General features: G+C 53.5%; 1 long non-coding RNA gene across 1 annotated transcript in view; it reads left to right on the top strand.

Moving 5' to 3' along the window:
* The window catches only part of LOC145723768 (uncharacterized), a 180,831-nt gene that overhangs the window by 2,822 nt on the left and 157,224 nt on the right, over nt 1-20,785 (top strand). Inside the window, exon 2 of the long non-coding RNA XR_014149024.1 lies at nt 398-509. This is a non-coding gene — a long non-coding RNA (uncharacterized LOC145723768). The remainder of the gene's footprint in view (nt 1-397; nt 510-20,785) is intronic.

Here is a 20,785-nt window from a genome sequence, read left to right as displayed (position 1 = left end):
GTTTTCCGAGCCAGAGGCCACATTCACCCAACTTTTATCACCGACGTCCTGATAGCTGTCCTGCGTCCTTCACGGTTACCGACACTCCCTGGCTGTGCCCAGGTCACCACTGAGCCTGGACCGCGCGTGCGTGCGGAGGACAGCACACGGGGCGTGCAGACTGTGGCCCTGCCCTCGGCCTCGGGGTCCACGGGGTCTGGGGGGCTGCTGAACCAGGTGAGTCCATGAGAGCACAGAAGCAGAAGAGCATTGGTTTTGGGTGGAGACCGAGGCATCTGCGTTCCTGTCATAGCCGGAGGCAAGACCCAGCCTGCAGCAGCCCCTAGTAAACATGGGCTTTGGATTAAATTTCTGTCAACTTCACATTTGTTCCAACCTCTTTTCTTTCTGTTCTCAGGCCCATAATGGGGATCTTACAGCCAGGGAGACCTGCAAGGCTGGATTCTCTGAAGAAGACTACACGGCATTAATCTCGGAAAATATTCTGGAAGGAGAGAGGCTACTCAAAGGTAGGGGGCTTGCGGGGTGGGAAGAAATTGCACATCATGCTCTGGACGGGGCGGGGAGACATTTCCAGGAACAGGCAAGGCGGGGCTGTCTTTGAGGCAGGCTCTTTGCAAAATGATGGCTCTGAGGTCAGTAAGATGGGGAATCTGGGGACCTGGAAGGCATTTTGCATCACAGGTGAATGATTCAGAATGCCTGTCATTTTTGAGTGAGGTGAATCATTTCCTGGGCAACAAATTAGAATTCGGATGTAACGTCACCCAAATAATGTGCAGGGAGAGACTTTCTTGCTAAGTATTTTTATGTATGAAATTCTGGATTCTTAAATTATCCCTGCTTTGAAATGCATGATAAAGCAGACGATGTTGTTGGAGATGCGGTAAATAAGCCCACAGACGTTCTGTTCACAAATGTGGCATTCATTTTCATTACAGCCTCACTGACAACACGAAAACACACATGCAGGAGGGAGCTACCAATTAGCTTTATCCTAATTGTAGGGTTATATCCACATTTGTGATGGGAACGTCAGAAGCAGCTTCAGAAGTCAAGTGACAGTAGATCATTCTGCATGTTGATCTGTTTCCCTTTCGAGACAAACTAATTAAACTTTCCATTTGCATGGGAGAGGAAATAAATCAGTTCTTCCTTCTGAGGATTCCAGATCCTATCACGAACACCACGGCTGTGCGCCTTCCCAGAAGTAGCAGCTTTTAGCTGATTTCAGAGGGATGGAGCAAACTTTGGATAAAGCTTCAGCACTAAATTTTAGCACTCACGACTCAATAATCCTCATACTGCTGACTTTCTCCCCAGTTTTGTGTTTTAGGGAATCTGGGATTTTCCCTTAAGAGCTGATAGCAGCTTCTTTGGGTGGGGCGGGGGTGGGAGCACAGACATATCGGGAGGTGATCTTTCAGATCCTCTTCCTTGGAGACTGAGCTTGTTGACTTACCTTGTTTGTGCCTGATTGTATGAACCGGGGATTTTTACTTGGTACTAAGTCCAACCCTTACTTGTTTGTCTGCATTGACTGCTAAGGGTATGACACAATTGAATCTTCCATTGATTACCAAAAAAATAAAAATGAAATTCCCAGCAGTTGACCAGAAGCAGAATGGGTGTGTTGCATGAGGAGGCATATACTGGTAAGAGTTTTCAGGAGATGCTCCGTGAATTGCACTGTGCATGTCATTTTAGAGTTCGAGAGGGTGGACCATCTTTCGGGATGTATTAGCCTCCTGAGCATCCCTGTGTGTGCTCAGGGAAGGCCCAGAAGATTCTTCCACACTGGGTGTGTTGTACTGTTGCATATAGCGGGGGACACTCTGCGGTACCCCCGTTTGCTTCTCTGGAAGCTGGCATCCTGGGCCTCTCTGAGTATGGAGCTGCACTTGATAACATCTTGGAGTCTCAGTTTTACTCAGGAATGTAAGAAAAGTACCTCTATTTTAGTAAGGCCAAGTGCTACCTACTGTGGAAGAGAATGGCAGATTTTCATACCTTTTTTGATGAAATGTGGGATTTCTAACAGGCATCTGGTCTCCCTCCTGGCTGCTTTGTGGGTCCAGGCTGAACTGGCCTCTCTGCTTTTGGCCAGTGTTGTGGGGAAGTCTTGATCACTGGCTGGACGTTGGCCTGCCCCCTGAGCCCAGACGTGGTTCACCCGGTGTGGAATGGAGAAGGTGAACTTGGACCAGCCTACAGGCTTTGGGGATGCATGGCCCATTTTCGGGGCACTTACTTATTCCTGAAATGAGGCTCAGCCCAACCCAGGTTGAGGGGAGAATTGCAGGTGTCTCACAGGCCTTGGGACCTGCTCCTCCCCTCCTGTGGGGCAGGCTAGAGCCCCATTGCTTCTCCTGCCCCTGTGTGCACCCCGCCCACCACTGTTCTCCGGGACAAAGATGTTTTATATCTTAGAAATAATTTTACACATATGGAGGTAAAAGCTGATGCAGACACACACTCAAACCAGGGCAGATAAAAATTTCTCTTTTTATGTATGTACTCTGCAAACCACAAGACCACAGTGAAGATGTGTGCATCCAAAATAAAATAAAGCTACAGTATTTGTTATTCTGGTAGGAATCAAGTTAAATAGATAATGACTACTTATAATTGAGTTACTCCAACAGAGAGCTTAACCTTAATTTGACAAGCAAAGCTTCACAGAGTCACCGTTTTATTATAAGTACCCCAAAAGCCATTAACGGCTGCTTGGTGGCTCCTTCTCTTTGACTGAGTCAGCTTACCAGCAGCCCCAAACATCCAGATTCCAGAAGGAGTGATTTGTTACACAGTAATTAACTTATTTATGATAAATGGATGGGAGAAATGTCGTGGCATTTTGTTTTACGTCTAAATGAAAAGCATTTGCATTCTAAAAATTCCATGCTAATTAGACTTAAAATAGTTTTCCCCAGTAGGGCAGCAAATACTATGGTATTGTGAACCTTGCAAGCAGCAGAGCATCTAAGTACAGCAACGCGGGGCATCTGTTGGGCTGATTTGTAGCGTTCCCAGATGGCCTCCGCATTGTGTTTACTATGCGTGCTTTTTCCGGCCAGCTCGTGAACTTAGCCACGTTCTGTTAGCTGTAGTGTTGTTTTCAGGATCATTCACTTATGGCCATGATCACTGATGCGTGGTAATATCTAACGTAGGATGGTTTAGCTGTTTTCCTTAGGCCAAGACGGAACGTTCTGTGAGCCATAGTTTAGTGTGGGGCAGTTGCTGAGCTGGTGTCTTTTTCTCGGCTTTGTTAATAATTAACGGTCAGCCCGGCAGCTGATGCGGTGACCCGCATTGCTCTCTTGAGGCGGGCAGAGTTCTGGAAAACCCAGACCAGCTTCGCGGCAAAACCGCCCCCCTGGATGGGAGAGTGATAGGCCGTATAGTGAGCACCCGGGACGCGTGGGTCCTGTCTCCCCTGGGTCCTGGACAGGAGGCGGCGTGTGAGTAGAAATGTCTGCTGGGAGCAGGAGGGAGTTGGGTCTGGACGTTACCTGGGGAGGGTGGACTCAAATAATACAGAGAAGAGAAGAGCACTGTTTCTGATGACTTCCTCAGAAAAGCCTTTGTGCTCCCATCATGCGTTAGCTTAGGGCCGTCGTGTGCACCCCCAACCACACTCTGCTTTCTCCTCGGAGAACTTCTGTTCTCTGGGCAAACATCTCTCTCAGTTAAATGGTAAGGTTCATGAAGGCAGCACCTCTGGCACTCTGCTGTACTATTTTAGATCATTTCAGGATGTGTTCAGCCAATAGGATAAAACTGCATTACCAGAATCTTAAATGAAGGGGGGTTAATTTTTCTCATGTCACAGTGAAGAGAGAGATGGTCGGGGGCTGGGACAGCTTGTGAGTGCCATTATCACTCACCTGATCTTTATTCTACCATCTTTAGTTTGTCAGCTGTTTATTGCCTCATCATTGTAAACTAGCTGCTGTGGCTCCGGCCATTGCATTTGAGTTTGGAGCAGGATAAAGGAGGGAGTAGTGGCACCATTTGCATCCCTTCCCTGTATCAGGAAAGCAAACACTTTCTCAACATGCTTGCGGTTCTCCTTGGCTAGAACTAGGTCACATGCCGCTCCCAGCAGAAAGGGGCGAGGAGGCTGGGAAGCAGAGAATTGCGTTGTCGTATTTGGGTTAGAGCTATTATGATCCACCACCTGGTAGATCCAGCTCCTTGGAGCAAGTAAGATTCTGTTTTAGGAAGGAAGGAGGGAGGAATGGATATGGAGGAGACAAGCATGGGTGTCTGCCCTTTAAGGCTTCTGCTTCCAGCACCCTCCCTGAATGCGTGGTGGAATGAATGATTCATTTGCATACCAAGGCGCAGAGAGGGAGGGATGGTGGAAGAGAGTCCACATGCAGGTGTTTGGAGTCAGCATATAAGAATTGGCCACACATAATCGGCAAGGCCGGAAGTACCGTTATCTTGGCAAGTATACTGAAAATAGCCTCTTTGCCCACCAGAGTTTGGCTTGACCCACCCCTCTGTAGACAGGTCACTCTTGCCAGGGCAGAGGCATTACCAGATGCAGGGCAAGAGGCTAAGCCAGTCCTGCTGCCGATCATGCCTAACCCGTGGTGTGGTTGCTGTCAGCGACAGTCTCAAATGAAGTCATGAATGAGCCCAAGAACGTGGCCGCTGCGGTGCGTCTGGGCCCCCTCGGTTCCCTCGCGGGGAGCAGGGCGCTAGCGAGAAACCAACCTCATGTGCTTTGAAGCAGTAGACACTGCAGGCTGCCTGTGCATGGTCCATTCTCACCCTCTTCCTCACTGACACCTCTTCTGTACTGACCCGTTTGGCATACGCTGAGTCCTGTTGAAGATGCTCACACGTCGGGTAGACTCTCTTAGGCCGAGGTGGCAATACGGCCCCGTTCTGGTTAGTAGGATCTAATTAGGTTATTCTGTTAGACGAGGCTTCTGGGAAAGGTGTTTGTTTGTTTGTTTGTTTCTCCTTTCTTTCCTCCTGGTAGAGAGGAACCTGTTCAGCTGGTCATGCCTTCTGCCTTTCGCCCTTCCCTCTTCCTCCTTCCTGGAAGACAGATGTGATGTCTGAGGCAGAGCAGCAGTCTTGTGACTGTGAGGATGGTGCAGCGGGAACTGTATCCTAGGTGGCAGGCTTGAACCACATCCAGATAACCTCCGGGCTCACTGTCCCCCTAAGAGGTGAGAAAAGCAAGGCTAAAGTACCACAGTTGAGTTTTTGTTCTTTGTGGCGCAGTGCAATCCCAGATTAGGGAAGCAAGCACTGTGCACAGTGGCAAGTATCTGCCCTTCCCTCTGGAAGCTTGGAACACATTTCATCCTCTGGCTTGAACCCAGGTTTGGGGCGGCCCTTCTACCCATCCTTTGTTCCTTGGGCCTTGGCCTTGCTCTGGCTTTAGCGTCCTCTGCTCCTCGTGGACTAGAATCCACGTGCAGTGCCCCAGATCGCAGAGAGCGCGCTGTGGGCACTCGGTAAGTATTTGCTGAGCAGATGAAATGAACAGTCAACCACGTTAGCGTCTGGGCCAGGATGTGGGTGAATCACGAAATGTACGAAGCCAGGCGGCCTGTCTGCCCCACCCAGTGGGGAATGTGCAGTCTCCGCTGGATCTCTTAGCCGTCCTTCTCCAGGAAGCCAGGGAGCAGGTGCTGGGACTTGGGCCGCAGTGTTGACGAGCTCCGGGGAGCCTCAGCTACACGGGAGGTGGCGGTGAGGGGCGGTGGGCAGCATTGCGTGCTCACTGGTGCACTGCCCTAGCCTCACACCAGCACGTTCCTGGCTCTGGAAGCCGGGGGGGTGCTCCATTTGGAGCACTGAGACCGCCACGGCCTCTCTTGGCAGCCGCCTCAGGGGTCCCCAGAAGGAGCCTCCAGAGCCCACCGTGGAGACCTCGCTGGAGATGGCAATGCCCCTCTGGCTGTCTTTGGGGCCAGCCTTGCCTTTTCAGCGTCGCTTTGGGTTCTCAGCAGCCTTTCCCCCACTAATTTTGCCTGGTGGCAGAGGTAGGAGGTTGAGAAAGGGAAGTTTATATCCACAGACAGTGGCTTCCGTCAGAGGCAGGGTCAGCCTGGGAAGGCACAGCTGCTGCTGTCGTCCCCGAGCCAGAGTTCAGGCACAGAGAGGGTCCCGGTGGCCAGAAGGAGGCAAACCACCACGGTCTCACACTCAGCTATGTGGCCCATGTGGCCCCAGTGGCCGGGGTGCCCTGGGTCCCTAAGGCAGTGCATCAGGAGCCCCCACCCCCACATCTTCCAACTTCTGCCCTGTGTGCGCATAATCACCTGTCACCAGCTAAAAATCCTCACTGCAGAAAGCTCACACACCAGTTAGACGTGAGGATGACAGACACATCGATGCCCTGGCTTGAAGATGAAGACTTGGGCATTTCGGAACCATGTATTTTAATGGCGTCTCAAGGTGTGGGAATGCGAGGCCTTGTGTGATTGTCCCATAGGATCACTGGGTTCTGGCCACACCGCATGCCAGCCTTCTGCAGACACCACCTGTGTGAGGTAAAACTGGTCCTGATTTATGGGTCAGAGGCCGATTGATCGGTTAAGGGAAGTTGAGAGATTGGCCAGAGTGCGTGGATTTGCTCCACTTCCCCCGTTTGTCCAGACCCATGCATGTAGCTCATTTATATCCCCCACGTACTGTGATCAAAGATGGTTTCTGAGCACTGAGATCACGTGCACACAGCTACCCCAGATGTTCAGGGCACCGTCATAAAATTAGCAATTATCAAGCATTCAGACGTGCTAATTGTTTCTTGTCTTGGACGTTTGCAACACACAGAGGCCCAGTGTGTCAAGAGGTGCTCGATGGCCATCAGTGATGCGTGAGGGCTGATCTGAAATGGGTCCAAACTCCATGGACACCTTAGGTTTGCAGAACTGGCCCTAGGATCACAAGAGCCAGGATTCTGTGATGCCAACAGGAGTTTTCCAATTCTGGGCATGAAGCACACGGTCCGGAGAGCGTGCTCTCTTGGGTCTCAGGCTCGGCCAGCACTGGGGGATGCCGAGAGAGTCCCTGGTGAGGAGGCCTGCGGTCTGGAAGCCCAGACATGGATGATCTGAGCACCAGGGACAGGAAGGAGGCCTCTGATCCTGGACCACGAGGGGATCCAGCGACTCTGCCTAGAGGAGGCTCCTGGCACCCTCTCGCAGTGGGACATGCGTGAGCGATGTGCATGCCCTCCATGTGCCCTGGGTCTGGGGGCCTGGGTGTCTCCAGGGCCCCCCATGATAGGTTTCCAGGCCTGCCCCCTCACTCGCTGCCCCACTCCCTCCCTCCCTCCTTGCGTCTTTGAAGCATACTTAAGTAGGTGCCAGAGCTAATCACAAACTGAGAATAAAGGAACGAGCAAGCATTCGTCTTTCCAAAGAATGTGCTGATTATTCTGACTTTTTGAAGGAGCAAGTCTGACTTCGAGTGGATTCCACCATGAAAAAATACTGTGTGAGTTCCTATGCAGCGAGGGTGGTGGAGCTCCCCCGGCGTGTTCTTGTGAAACCTCATGGCCTGGGCTCCTTGCTTCTAGTCCTCAGGGGGGGCTGTGGCATGTTGCAGGCTGGTCTGGTAAAATCCTTTGCTTTTGTCAGCAGGCTCAGAATTTGGGTGACTTTTTGCCCGGGCTCTCGGCTGCCCTCTCCTGGTGTTTCAGGCTGGCTCCCTGACTCCCATCCTTCAACAAAAGAGAACAAAACAAAGCAAACCTACTTAATTATCTTTGGCCAGTGTGTTCTTTCTTCCAAAGCCCATTTCCCTTCCCGACCTCCATCAGGGCAAGCTGGTGTGTGTCGAGGACGTCCCTGGCACTAATACACCCGCTCTCTCCGTGCCTTCGAGACGCCTGTGGGCTCGGGGCGTTTGCAGGTCCTACCCCAGCCCCGCTGGGTCATGCAGAGCTCTCCGTGACTGGGCAAACCCCACCCGCCTTTCCAAGGAGGAGTTTGCTTGGGTCACGGATCGTGTTAGTTTCGTAGGGTACTCCAGCGGTCCGTGTAGTTAGTGGCTTGAAAGACACAAATTTAGCTTCTAGCAGCTTCTTGCTGCTCTGGATACCAGAAAGCCAGCATGGGCCAGTCCTCCAGGCCACCATCAAGGCGTGGGCAGGGCTGCTTCCTCCCGGCGGCCCCACGGCAGAGTCCGTGGCCTTGCCTGCTCAGTTTCTCGGGGTGCCACGCTTTCCTTGGCTCGCAGCCCACACTCCGTTCCCACAGTCCCACCAGTATTTCTGCTGGTGCCCCCCCACCCCCACCCCGTGCTCTCATCACCCCCCTCTGACCCAGGGGCCTCCCTCTTCCACTTACAAGGACTCTTGGAATGGCACGGGGCCCACCGCGATAAGCCGGCCTTCCTTAGCCTCCGGGTCCTTGCTTTGGTCACTATACAGAGGCCTGTGTGCAGGGCAGGTGACGCTCGCAGCCATCCCCGGGGCCTCCCTTGAGCCTCTGTTTCTGGCCCCCACGCGCTGAGGTCCTGCTGTGGCTCGCGCACCTCGCCGTGTTCTTCATTCAGTTGCTGGGGGTCCTCAGCAGTTCACATGGACACCCCCTTCACTGTGGGGGAAACGGGGGTCCAGAGCGATGGAGGAAGCCGGGGCGAGTTAGGAAATGCCAGTGCCTGGACGCCCCATGCTGCTCATCTCATTCCCAGAGCCCCCACCCCCCGTGTCCTGTGTCTGTAGTGGGGACCCAGATCGGCAGCTTCTTTGTGGCTCCTGAGATGCGATTCGCCACCCGAGAGCCTGCCGGGGAACGGAAGCTGTAGAGCCCACAGCAGCTTGCGATCGGGCTGCTTCGAACATGGCCTTGTTTGGCTTCGCTGTTTTCTTGCTGACAGTGCGTGGGGATTTAGGAAGGATTAAGGTAAGCCTTCAGCGACAGATAAATATCCCTCATCTATGGGAGGCTGGTCCTCGTGGAGGACGGGAGCTTCCCTGCCGAGGCCAGAGGCACCGGGAGAAGTCACAGGTGCGGAGGGAGGCCTTTGTGGCCTGGCATGAGTGCATTTTCCGTTTGGAATCCAGTTTCATTACGTTCCAGCCCCCGGGTGGGGGATGCAGACCCACGTCTGCCCGGAAAGGATCTTTCTCTCTCTGTCTTTGAACCGGATGGAGGAGGCGGCTCACCTCTGGGTCTTCCCTCAGCACTGTGCATCTGTGTTTGTCCACCTGACTTGGAAAAACGTTAGATTTTTGTCTTGCAATGGTTTTGCTGCCAAATGTAAGTTTGAACACTGTTGACATTGATCTGCCTGGGAAGCTGAGAGGGAGCCGTCGGTGTTCGTGTTTGCTAAGCACATGGTGCCAGGCTTCTGCTGCCTGCAAGGCTGAGGGAGAAGTGGGGAGTCACGGGCGGGCATTCTTGGGACAGGGGCCCAGCTGGGCTGTCCTCCTTTTTGTGGACCTCAGTTTCCTTATCTGAAGAGCAGAGGCACATCCAAGCGGGATGGAGGAGCTGCCTGCCTGGGGAACACTTGTGAAACCCGGCAGGCCCCTGGGTCCCCTCCCAGACCTACCATAGTGGGTCGGATGGTGGGCCCCCAAAGATTCATCTACCTGGAACCTGTGACTGGAACTTTGTTGGGAGGAGGGGTCTGGCAGGCATAACTAAGTAAGGCTATTGAGATGAGATTATCCTGGATGATCCAGGTGGGTGCTAAATCCAAGGACAGGTGTCCTCATAAGAGACAGAAGAGCAGAGACACGGGAGAAGCCATGGGAAGGGAGGCAGAGGGGGAGATACAACCACGGCTCAGGGCGGCTATAGGTACCAGAGGCTGGGAGAGGCAGCAAGGACCCTGCCCTGGAGCCTCCCATGGGCAGCACAGCCCTTCCCACAGCTTGACTTCAGACTCCGGCTTTTGGAACATCAAGAGAATAAGTTCCTGTTATTCTATGCCCCCGAGCTTGTGGTCATTTGTTACAGGTGCCCCGGGACACCCAGACACCCAGTGCAGCAGAAATCCTGGGGCTGTGCCCTGGGATGCTGCCTGATTGGTCGGTCTCCCAGGGAAGCTGGTGCTCCTCTAAGCCCGAGGACCTCAGGTCTAGAGGAATTTTAGCTTCGGAATCCCAGGGTCAGCGTCCCTGGTGCGGAACCGCTTTATTCCTGGGGGTGTCTGCTGGGTGGTCCCTGGGGTCTGAACGCGCAGCTCGGGCATGCGGCTGGCACGATGCCCTGAGCGTCCACCTCGCCGGAACGGCGCACGAGGCCCTTCAACTGCAGAAATCCAGTCTTCTCTCTTCAAAAGCGTGACACGGAACAATGCCATCGGAACTAAAACGTGCGTGGAACGTTTGCTCTCCTCCCCTTATCTTCCCTTGTCAGATGCCATCTTCAGGAGGAATATAGCTCAGATCGTATCGCGTAGATACACTGTAAATGTTTTGTTCATGGGAAGGTCTGCATTTGGGCTGGTGGAACTACTGCCTCTAGCTTAGGAGAGGCTCGCTCCCCCTGCTGCCCAGATGTGGAGGCTCGCGGGGAAGGCGCGGGCGCTCAGGCAGGGGAGCATTTATAGAACGCGCCTCTTCTCTCCCCAAAACTGCTTTGTTGAGCAAAGGCAAAAAGGCATTATTTCTGGCTCCGAGTGTCAAGTTTCTTGTGTTTCGAGCAGCCGCGTTTTTGCTGCCTGGCTGCTTACTCCTCCGAAAGCAGAGGTCAGCGTGCTTGCTTCAGAGAGCGGCGGCTCAGCTCTTTCCAGGGCCCATCCCTGTGTCCATCACTTCTTTACCGCTTCGTTGGGGGCAGCCTTGCGTATCCCTGGGGACTGTCACTACCCTGTCCGTGGGTGTGCAGTTGCCGGGGGAGCCCGGGTACCCCGTGGGGAATCAGCAGTTGCTGCATCCCGCAACCCGGCCATCCCGACTCTTCTGGGGTCTGGATGGGCAACCCTGGGCCGGCGCTGCGGTGGGCTTGGCCTGTTCCTACCAGAGCAGGACTGCCGCTGCTGGACTCAGGATGTCTCGGGTCGCCAGCAACCCTCAGCTGGGCCCTGGGGCTGCGTTTTCCATTCCCCACAAGTGCCTCTGGCAGCTTGGGCTGAGTGAGAAGGGCCCTCGTTGGGGAACTGCCAGGTAAGCTGTTTCCTTGCTTGGTCCTGAGGCTCAGGCTGGTTTGCACTCTGAGGGGATTTCAGGGAGAAAGACACCCTTTTCCCTTTCTTTTTTTCCTTCAGTGAGATGCTGACAGAGGGAAGCCTTGGCTGGCTCCTCGGAGGGGACACCTGTGGGCGTTTGATTAATGAGCGCCTCTGGCGAGCAGGGGAAGCCCACGAGAAGCCGCGTGCTGGTCCCAGCACCCGGCCCTAACCCAGGAGTCAGTAGGACCATCGTTCTGATCTGTTGATTGTCTGTGGTGTTGTGTGTTGGGCAGTGCTGGGCGCCCGCTGGTGCCCACTGAATTGACCTGCACAACCACCCTGTGAGGGAGGCGCGTGATTAACCCCCCTTTACCAAGCAGGGGGTGCTGATGCACAACACTCTGGGGCCCCTCGTTCACCCTCCTGCACTGGTGCTGGAGGAGCCTGGGTTTAAGCGGACAGCCTGTCGCCTGAGGCCATCCCGCTGCCCTGTCCACCGCAGCCTCGGATTTTCCCAGTGGACATGGGGCACCCTGGGGTCCAGGCCTGATCAGCTTCCAGGGGTCCGGACCATCATTCACTGTGTGACAGCAGGTTCATGTCCTCGCGACCTTCTGTAGCACCCTCCATAGGAGGAGGTGAGGGTTCCGATTGCAGGGGCGGGTCTGGGGGGCCAGCAGGACGATGTGGGTGAGGCGGTGCCTGCCCTGCTGAACGATGAACACCGACCGGGTCACCGTCGCTGCTGCAGCTCAGCTAAGTGGAGCCCGGGCCTGCAGCATCTCTGCTTTCTGGAGGCTTTGGGGAAGGGAAGCCCACATCCGGGCCCCAGCCCCGAGCAGACTCTCAGAGAAAACGCTGCGTTCCTGATGCATGACCGGGACACCCGTGGCCACAGGCACCCCTCTTTTCCATGCGGTCAGTGGATGAGCTCAGACGCTCCTCTTGAGAGTCTAGCCCCGAGATGCGGGGAGCCGGCCTTTGATGCAGTCACTTTTCTGTTAGACCGTGGCTCCATTCCGTAGGTTTTTACGGTTGTGTCTGGGAACTTTTCCCTTCCTGGCCTTTCCTTTCTTGTGTGCAGCGAGAGACCTTTTGGCAAAAGGCGTGTTTTTAAAATTGAATAAATAAATTATGGAGTGGCTTCTTTAAAGCTCTGTAGGCTCATGGAGGGGCACAAGGGAACCTAAGTTATTCACTGTGGTTATTTGTTAACAGGGCTCTGGTGTGATTGGACTATGTCATGGCGTATTTAATGCTGGGGCCGGGAAGCTCCAGGGGGATCAGAAGCTGACCGAGCAAGATGTCCACACACAGGGTCTCCCTCTGTAAAGCTGGATGCTTGCTTCTTCACTTGATTCTTAAGCTACCTTAGTCTTGCCCACCTTCCCTCAATACAAAGAAGGGATCATACCACTTGTCTCATGTAGTCCTTAATATTTTAAGATGAAAACAGATTACCAGGAAGGGCTGAAAGCGATGAGATTGTGATCAAAACTCTGTAAAATTATAGAGCCTATGTTTTCTTGAGAACAGGGAGGCTCCGAGATGACTTTTTTTTTCCTTTAAAGGAACTGGACAGCTTAAGGATTGATCTGCAGAGAAGTGTAAGATACACTTCCATGTGGGAAAAAATAAATACTTACATGCTTGAAAGGTTAATGGCTGGTAAACGTCAATTTTCTACAATTCTGGCTAATAAAAATACGTTATAAGACATAAAATGTCATGCTGCCAAAATCACAGGGGTCTTTGAAATCCATTTGAAGTCTCGGATCCTTTGAAAATGATTGGGGGTGGGGGGTGAGGTGTGAGCTTCAAGTCTTTTCCTTCAGGGTTGAGTGATGGCACCTTTGCAGGAAGGTATGAGCATCTCCAAAGAGGCGGAGTCTTTCTCCCAGATTTTTGGTTGAAACACTGAACAAGTGCTCTGGATTCCTAGGTAGGCCTAGAAACTGCAGGTGGCTCTTTACTTCGGTAGCTCTGTCCACCCCAATAAACCTGCCCTGCATGTGTGGGTCTTTGAGATGGCCCTGCTCCAGGGATTTGCATTCAAAACACTGTAAGCACGGTATTCCCTAAAAACCTCTGGTTTTTTAAACATGATGACAGCAACAGCCTTTTGTGTCAGCCCCTAAAATTAGAATGGGCTTGTCTCCACTCTTTGGGTAGGAATTCCAGTGCACAGAGATTCTGGAACTTTCTAGAGTCTCCCGGGGATAACCTGGGGGACTGGAGAGTAAGGGCCTCCTCGCCCTAGCCTCTCCACCTCCCCCGTCTAGTTTGCTTTCCTTGCATGTGAGTCTGAGTGTGCAGAGCAGATGCCTGAGCACCTAGGGAAAACCAGCAGGGCTGCCTAGAAAAGAAGTGCTCGTGGTGTGTTACTGTCCCAGGGTCCTTCGGGTCCCATGTCTTCTGCTGGGTTAAATCAAGCCCCTCGACAAGGGGGCCCCTTCTTCCTAAGTGATGGAAGACAGCCCTCACGTCCAGCCTGGCTGATTCAGCGTGATGGAGGGGCCTGCGGGCTGTCTTCCTGGTTTCTTTGTGAGCAGGATTTGGGCTGGCACAGGGCCGCGGGCTCTGCTCCAGCATCTCATGAGGCTGCAGCAAAGAGGCTCCCATGTCTGCAGTTCGGTTCTGAAAATCTCCCGTGCTCACCCGATGCTGCCTCTCACCTGTCATCCTCACAAGGTGCGTGAGGCCATGGGAACCTAAAATAGGAACTTGATTTTCCAGCAGGGTGAGCCAGGAGAGGTCGTACCTCCTGCCGGGGATGTGAGAGGAGGTGCCACTCACAGGATGGGTCTGTCCCAATGTAAGAGAATCTTACTTTTGCCTTTTCCCAGTGGAAACACTAAAAAAGAGGGTTGCTGGGGTCTCACACCAACACGCCAAGGTTTGGGTCTGGGCAGGTTGGGACTCTTGGGACTGACCCAGTTGGGTTCATGTGGGTTGACTGGAGGTGCGGGGGCGGGGGTGGGAAGGGAGCCGAGGGACAGTGGCCTGAGAGCATGGGGACTTGAGAGCAGGCTGCCAGGCTCGTAATCAGTTGCCTCCTTTCTCTTGGAATTCTGTCATGAGTGGTGTTTCCTCCAATTACAAAAGAGGCAGCGAGAAGAGAGTTCTTTCTAAGCCTCCATCCTCGCAGGAGCCCTGGCGCGGTGCTCGGGACTGCTGGAGACATGCCCCATTGTTGGGCTCTAAAAGGAGGATTCTGGAAGGATATCGTTATGTGACGTGAAAAGTCCCCCAGTGGCTTCCTTAGGTTGCCGCTTCAAGGAGGCACTAATTAATCACTTCCTGCAACCACAGGCGAGTAGGGGCCGCTCCCAAGACCAGGAGGCTGCAGGCTGCCCTCTGTCTGTCTGCTCTCCACGCAGGCAGAAAATCACATTGTTTCCTTACTTCGAAAGGCGGTTATTTCATCAGGAAGCCATCCCCTCCCTGCGGTTATCTAGGAATTGTCTTATTGCATTTCTCCCTTATCAGTTTTGAAATGATATTATTTCCTTCTTGCTTAAATGCCGTGCGGGTTCAAAGTTTTGTTGTTGGAAGTGGCGCCATGGATGATGGCCTTGTTTATTACCAGAGTTCCTGGTCACTCTCGAGGAGGGCAGATGTGACCGGGAGGCCGCGTGTGACTCCGGACGCTTGTCTGTGTCTTCCTGCAAGAGTCCCGAGTTCCGAGAGTCAAGCAGGAGCTGTGGAGGCAAACGCTTATCTATTTATTTCCGAACATACTGTGCCGTTAATCTCTACTCACCGTCTCCCAGTGGAACTGCTCTTCGTGAGACTGTAGCCTCTCTCCAGAAAGTTATTTGATTTTTGATGTAAGGAAAGGATTAATGCAGTTGGATTTTGATAAGGCTGTCCATCTTGTGTGGCACAGACATGCTCGTCCTGCCCGTATCTCTGACAGTTGGTTCGTTACGTGGGAGCACTGCAGAGCGGCAATACGGGGCGTGCAGAGATAATTGTAGTTTTGCTATTTAAAAAATAAGTCTAGTGCTTTACAATGTTAAAATGATAACCTGTTTAGGGAAACTCACAGTGCCTGTCTTTTGGCACAGAAAAACCTCTTCTAGCAGCTAGACTTAGATCCTATTAACCTATTTTTATTTTCCTGAGCATAAATTAAAGCCTCATTTCTACTTGCACTCTTAAGCTAGAACGTGGGTCCAGAAGTGCATGTGTGCAGTGTCGAACTAAACATATTTCCAGGACTCTACACCAAAGATGAGCTTATGCCTTTGTTTCTAAATGATCTCCAGTGTTGAGGTTAGATGTACTTGGTTAGACTCGGCCCAAGTAGCTTGATCTGTGGTGGATGTTCCTGATCCAGGTGCTAATCTTGGTGTCTTACCTGGGAATTGGGGGGAGAGGATTAGAGGCCACATTTGCACAGTGGATCGGTATGATCCCATATTCCTGCCGCCCCCCTCCCCCCAGCAGGACGTTCACACCCGCTCACTCACACTGCTGTTTCCCTTGTGGCCACAATGGTGTTTTGATGGGATGGGCATCCGTGGAGGCCCAGGGTGGTGGTTAAAGGATGCTGGATAATGGAGACTGGGCCTGTTATTCTATCACGGTGGCTTTGAGAAGGCCACAGGTCAGGGGCTGTTGGATAGAGAAAGGCTACCTTCATTAATACATCACATCATTTATTTTGCCGTCGGTGGTGATGTCTTGCTTCAGAGATGCTTGTGGATCTTTGGATCCACAGATACCAGAGAAGCTGTATCACTTCTGGGCCATTAGTCATGGGTCCCAGAGGGTCTTGGGCCCCCACGGTCCCAGGGCCCCTTTCCCTTTTTCCCCACACCATGCCCACCCCTTCCGGGGGCCAGCATGGAGCCACCCGCTGAAGCAGCTGGAACTTGTCAGCCCTTCCTTCGGCCACTCCGCTCCTTTGTTTTGGCTGCTCCCCCCCAGCCGCCCTTTGATCCATGGGAACCTTCCTGGGCCTCCTGCCTCAAATTCCATTTCTCCATGGAGCCCCCTTCTGCTGCCTTCTCCCATCCCCCTGCCTGAGCTAAGTGAGATTACTTACTTTCACCTCCATTGTCTCATAGCTTTATTAACGTACGTGATGATGTGGTTTTATTGTGTTCTCCACGTCTGCCCAAACTGTGGTCATGCTGTGAGTGTGAGTGTGTTTGCACGTGTGGGCATGCCGTTAAAGCTAGAGAGGTGCGGGAGGAGGTGTGCTAGGGAGCTGGAGAGCGAGGCCAATTCCCCAGGTCATCTACAGAGCCTCCATCCCAGGAAGGAATCTTTGCAGGAAAAGGAGATGAGCTTTCTCCCACCTCTTGGAGGGACAGAAGCTGGGACTGATAGGCAAGAAAATGTGAAAGCATGATAATTAGCGAAGGGTGGGCATAAAGTGGGAAAGTCAAAGTATTTTTCATTTTGCACGTCTGTATTAGGGCTTGCTCAGTATATTCATTAAGCCATTATCCAAGCAAAGTAAAACAAGTGGGTCTTCATCTAATGAAATTGCCCCTCTGTGGGCTGTGTTAGCTTCAGGTATCCAGAGCATAATTGGATAACAGTGGTGGTTATTGCGTGAGTCTTCGGGCTGGACAGCCCTCCCTTTGTCCACCCAGCACAGCGCATGACGCTCCTGGTGGAGGAGGGGCAGGGCTGACTTTTCCAGCTCCGGTTCTGACTTGGAACTGCAGGGTGTGTGCCGACCAAGCCTGATAGAGTCTTCGCATTTCAGCCCCTGGTGCCTTTCTCCGACTCAGGACCTGTGTTACAAGCCTGCTGAAAAGCATGCGGGCTGCTTTTTGGTAAACTTTACTTGCTGGGTCATTTGGCTGATCTGGGCATCGGCAAGACAGGCAGTTCTTCATCCGGGGGTCAGCGCACCAAGGAGGCCCACCCGATGATCTCTGCTTTATGTCTTTAGTTATCTGACTTTTTGTCCTGCCGGCCACCACTGCCCTGTCCGCGGGTATCACTTCTCTGCTGAGGATTCGGTAGTTCTGCAGAGCTATGTTGATCTCAGGGAATGGAGATCTGGAGGCGCCTGTGTGTCTGAATGTGCAGGAGTCAAGCTGCTTGGCTGATCACATTTTATTGATTCATCTCCTCTCCTGGCCTTGCCGAGCCCGAGGCCTCCCCAGATGAGGTGGTGGTATTTTGGTGTTTTGGTGCTATGGGCGTTCTCATTCTAGATACTGAAACGTGTTCCTTGTGCAGCAAGGATGTGTTTGCTGTACCGTATGCAAGTGGTGGCCACTGGGCTGGGGCAGCGTCCCGCCCCGGTGCTCAGCCCTCGGGGAGACACCCAGGGCTTACTCACTGTTCCCAGAGGACAAGTTCAGAATGCACGAGAGACAGGCGATGTGGAGGGGGGTGGGAGTGCCACGAAGCACGCTCTGTCTCCTGCAGAAGCACGGAGTCCAGGCTCTGCTGGGTCTCTGATGATAGGCCTGTGGGGTCCCAGAGGCCTCTGAGGAAGGACGGCGCCCTGGGCTCTCACACTCCGTGATCGATGCTGATGTGATGAACTCACTTCCCAAGTGGGGGTTGGCTAAGATCCCAGCAGCAGGGGTAATTCCTTACTGGTGGACGTTCAAGATGGACAGTCAGAGCCGAGGGCTGAGGCTGGGGCGGGGATCTCTGTGCTGGACCCTGCCTCCCTCCGAGGGCCGCCCCACATTCCTTTACTTCCAGGGTGAGAAGCCACGTGGCTGTGACAGGCCGGGCCCATGGGGACACCCAGTCGGGGCTGATCGCTGAGCAGGTGATGGGGCATGTCCTCCCCAGTGGGGTCTGTGTGCCGGCACAGCTTCCCTGACTCCCTCACCCCCTCTCAGATGGAATTGCTCGGCCCTTCATCCCTTTTCTCTGCTCTTCGCGGGGGAGTTCCCGCCTCTCCTCATCTCGGGTGGCAAGTCTTCTCCAGAGCCCTGCCCCCCACCCGCAGCTAGGACCCCTTCCCCACGCCCCCGGGAGAGGGTGCCTCTGCTATGGTTGGGCCTCCGTGGGACTCAGCCTGGGGAGGTCAGTGGCCGGCTCCTCCTTCCCCGAGCACCTGCAGGGGCCAGTCACCCACAGATGGAGGGAGACAGTGGGAGTGGTCTGAGAACTGGGGAGCCTCCCCTCCTCCGAGGGAGGTGCCCTCACCAAGCAAGCCTCATGGACACGCAGATGTGGCCTGCACTCCCAGTGCCCAGTCCGAACCCTGATGTGAAAATCTCTAGTCTTATGATGTTCTGTGAGTCAAGCACACAGCAGGTCGCTGGGCCAAATTTCAGTCCTCCGTGCACGATTGTGGGTTCAACTCTGTTTCTAGTAACAGGGCGGCTCTGTGGAGGCCAGTACCGATGGGAGGCTCTGACACTGGTCTTGAAGACAGGTAATTGAGAGAAGGGACATCTTAGGGCCCATGGTTGCAAGGAAGAAACCCTCCTCCAGGGGTAAAGACCAGGCCTGGGGTCATAGAATAGACCTCCACGTGCCCTGGGCCTGTGAGGCCGGTCTGGGGACGTCCCCACCCTCCCACTAGCCGTGAGCCTTGACCGCTGGGGTGGGTGGGTTGGGGTGGCTGTCCCCTGGGCCTGGGCATGAGAAGGGGGTGTGGGGAGAAGGCTGGTGCAGGAAGAGCAGGGGCAGGGGTGCAGGTAAGTGGCACGAGAAGGAATCTTATTTTGGTGTGGAATTGCCAGGAAGGCAGGAAAGTGGGTTTTAACTGCACTTTGTTCAAACCCGGGCTGTCAGCACCTGGAGACCCCCAGAGCATCAGGCTCTGCGCTGCGTCCTGACGTGTGGGGCCTGCGGTACATCTGGAGGACTGTCAGGGTGCCCATGGTGCACACAGCCCTAGGGACAGGGTCCTCCAGTGACAGAGACCCCTGTCTTCGCTCCCAGCATCAAGGCCTCAGGATGGCACCAGGATGTCCTGATTCTTGCAAATCTTGATTTCTCACAGAGAAAGCAAGCACCAGGTGTGAAGCAAAAATTTAAGGGCGTTATTTTGCTTTTGCTGTGCTTATTTATAAGCAGAAGGTTACACATTGATATAAATTTCCCTGTTAAATGCATGTAGTTCCGAAAGATGAAACAGAGGCAGAGGTCTGACTTGGAAGGGGACTTGGGGAGACCACAGTGCATGGCGTCCGTGTGTGAAGTGCAGGCTTGCTGCCCTGCGTAGGGTTTGGGGCTGGGATGACCTTCCCGGGGATCTGACCTTGCTTCTCTCCCTCTTCCCTGAAGCGAGGGGTGAGCAGGCAGCGGTCTCCTATCGCTGTTCTGTCTCCGTGCTCTTGATGGTAAGAACCACTGGCTGATTTTCCATGGTGATGAAGTGTTCCCCGTGCAAGTCACAAGTTTTAAATAAATTAGGAGGGATAATGTACCAAGGGTCTGCAGGTGGGGCAGAGCCTTGGCTGGGATCCAGGATGCATGCTGTCCTCTCTTCTCGGACACACAGCTCAGAGCCGTCCACATGCCCTGACCCAGAGTCTGTGGTCGGCAGGGCTCCGCCTCGCACCCCAGGTTCCGGGCAGCAGCGTGTAGACCTGTGTGCACCTGTCACCCCCTCCAGGATGGTACCGTCAATCATGGAAGGGTGTCCACATAGCCAACGCCAAAGCCAAAGGGGACATGCGCTTGTGACCCATGTCAGGGGACAGACCCTAGACCTGTACATTCATCACAGGGGCCCCGGTCGACCCTGCCAGCCTGACCACCCATGTGATAAACACGGGAGAACACACGGCATCTGCAGATCGAGCAGGTTCTGTCCACACTTCTGATCTATTTGCACGTCTCTTTGAAAACCCTAGCTGCTCTGGGGAGAGGCGGTTGGTGTAGAAGCTAGTCAGGAGCAGGATTGATGATGAAATAAGGCAAGAATGAACCTAACACACTTTAGAGAAGATGGTTTCTTTTAAAAAGATACCTTTCATCTGTCCCTCTTGTATTAATACGACATTTTGTATCTTTAAAATGCCAAAAAAAGTTTTTTGGAAACTTAAAAAACAGAAAAATACAAAGAAGATTCAGTGTAACTTTATCTCCCTCCCTGGAGGAAAGCACCTTTGCTCATTTGGCATGTTGTCTGTGTGCGTGTGAGTGTGTGTGTGTGTGTGTGCGCAGGCTTGCACAGATGGGCGTGTTGTGTGTAGGTGTGCAAGTGTGTATGTGACTGGTGTGTGTTCATGCCCCCACAGGCTGCGTGTGCCCCGACGTGCACACAGGTGCTTTGTGATGGGTGTGCGTGGGCTTGAACGTGTTAGTGTGTGTGCGAGGATGTGGGTGCGGTACGCACAAGCACACGCATGTGTGGCACACACGAGGATTGCCACACGCACGTGCGGCATGCGTGTGGTGGGACAGGATATTTCCAGTTCTTGGCTGCTGGAAATGATGCCGTGATGAAAATCTTTGCAAACGCGTCTTACGGTGCAGCTCTCGTTATTTCTTGCTGATGGATCATTAGGAGCAGAATTCAGAATTTCTGGTTCAGAGGTTGTGTTTGTTACACAGTCCTGGATCCACTTGTCTAAAGGATGTTTCAGAGACGTGGTGCTGATTTATGTTCCCGGGGAGGAGGCTGGGGATGCGTGTGTCCCTACGCCTTGCGGCCCGGAGGCCCTAATGTGGCCATTCTTTTAAAACTGTGTTCCAGTGTGACCGGGGCGTCGGCGGGGGGGGGGGGGGGGGGGGG

Source organism: Leptonychotes weddellii, chromosome 10 (genome assembly GCF_054177405.1).
Source record: "Leptonychotes weddellii isolate Sample4059 chromosome 10, ASM5417740v2, whole genome shotgun sequence".
Taxonomy (NCBI): Eukaryota; Metazoa; Chordata; class Mammalia; order Carnivora; family Phocidae; genus Leptonychotes; species Leptonychotes weddellii.
Note: the sequence above shows the minus strand (reverse complement) of the source record. Positions and strands in the feature narration are given on the sequence as shown.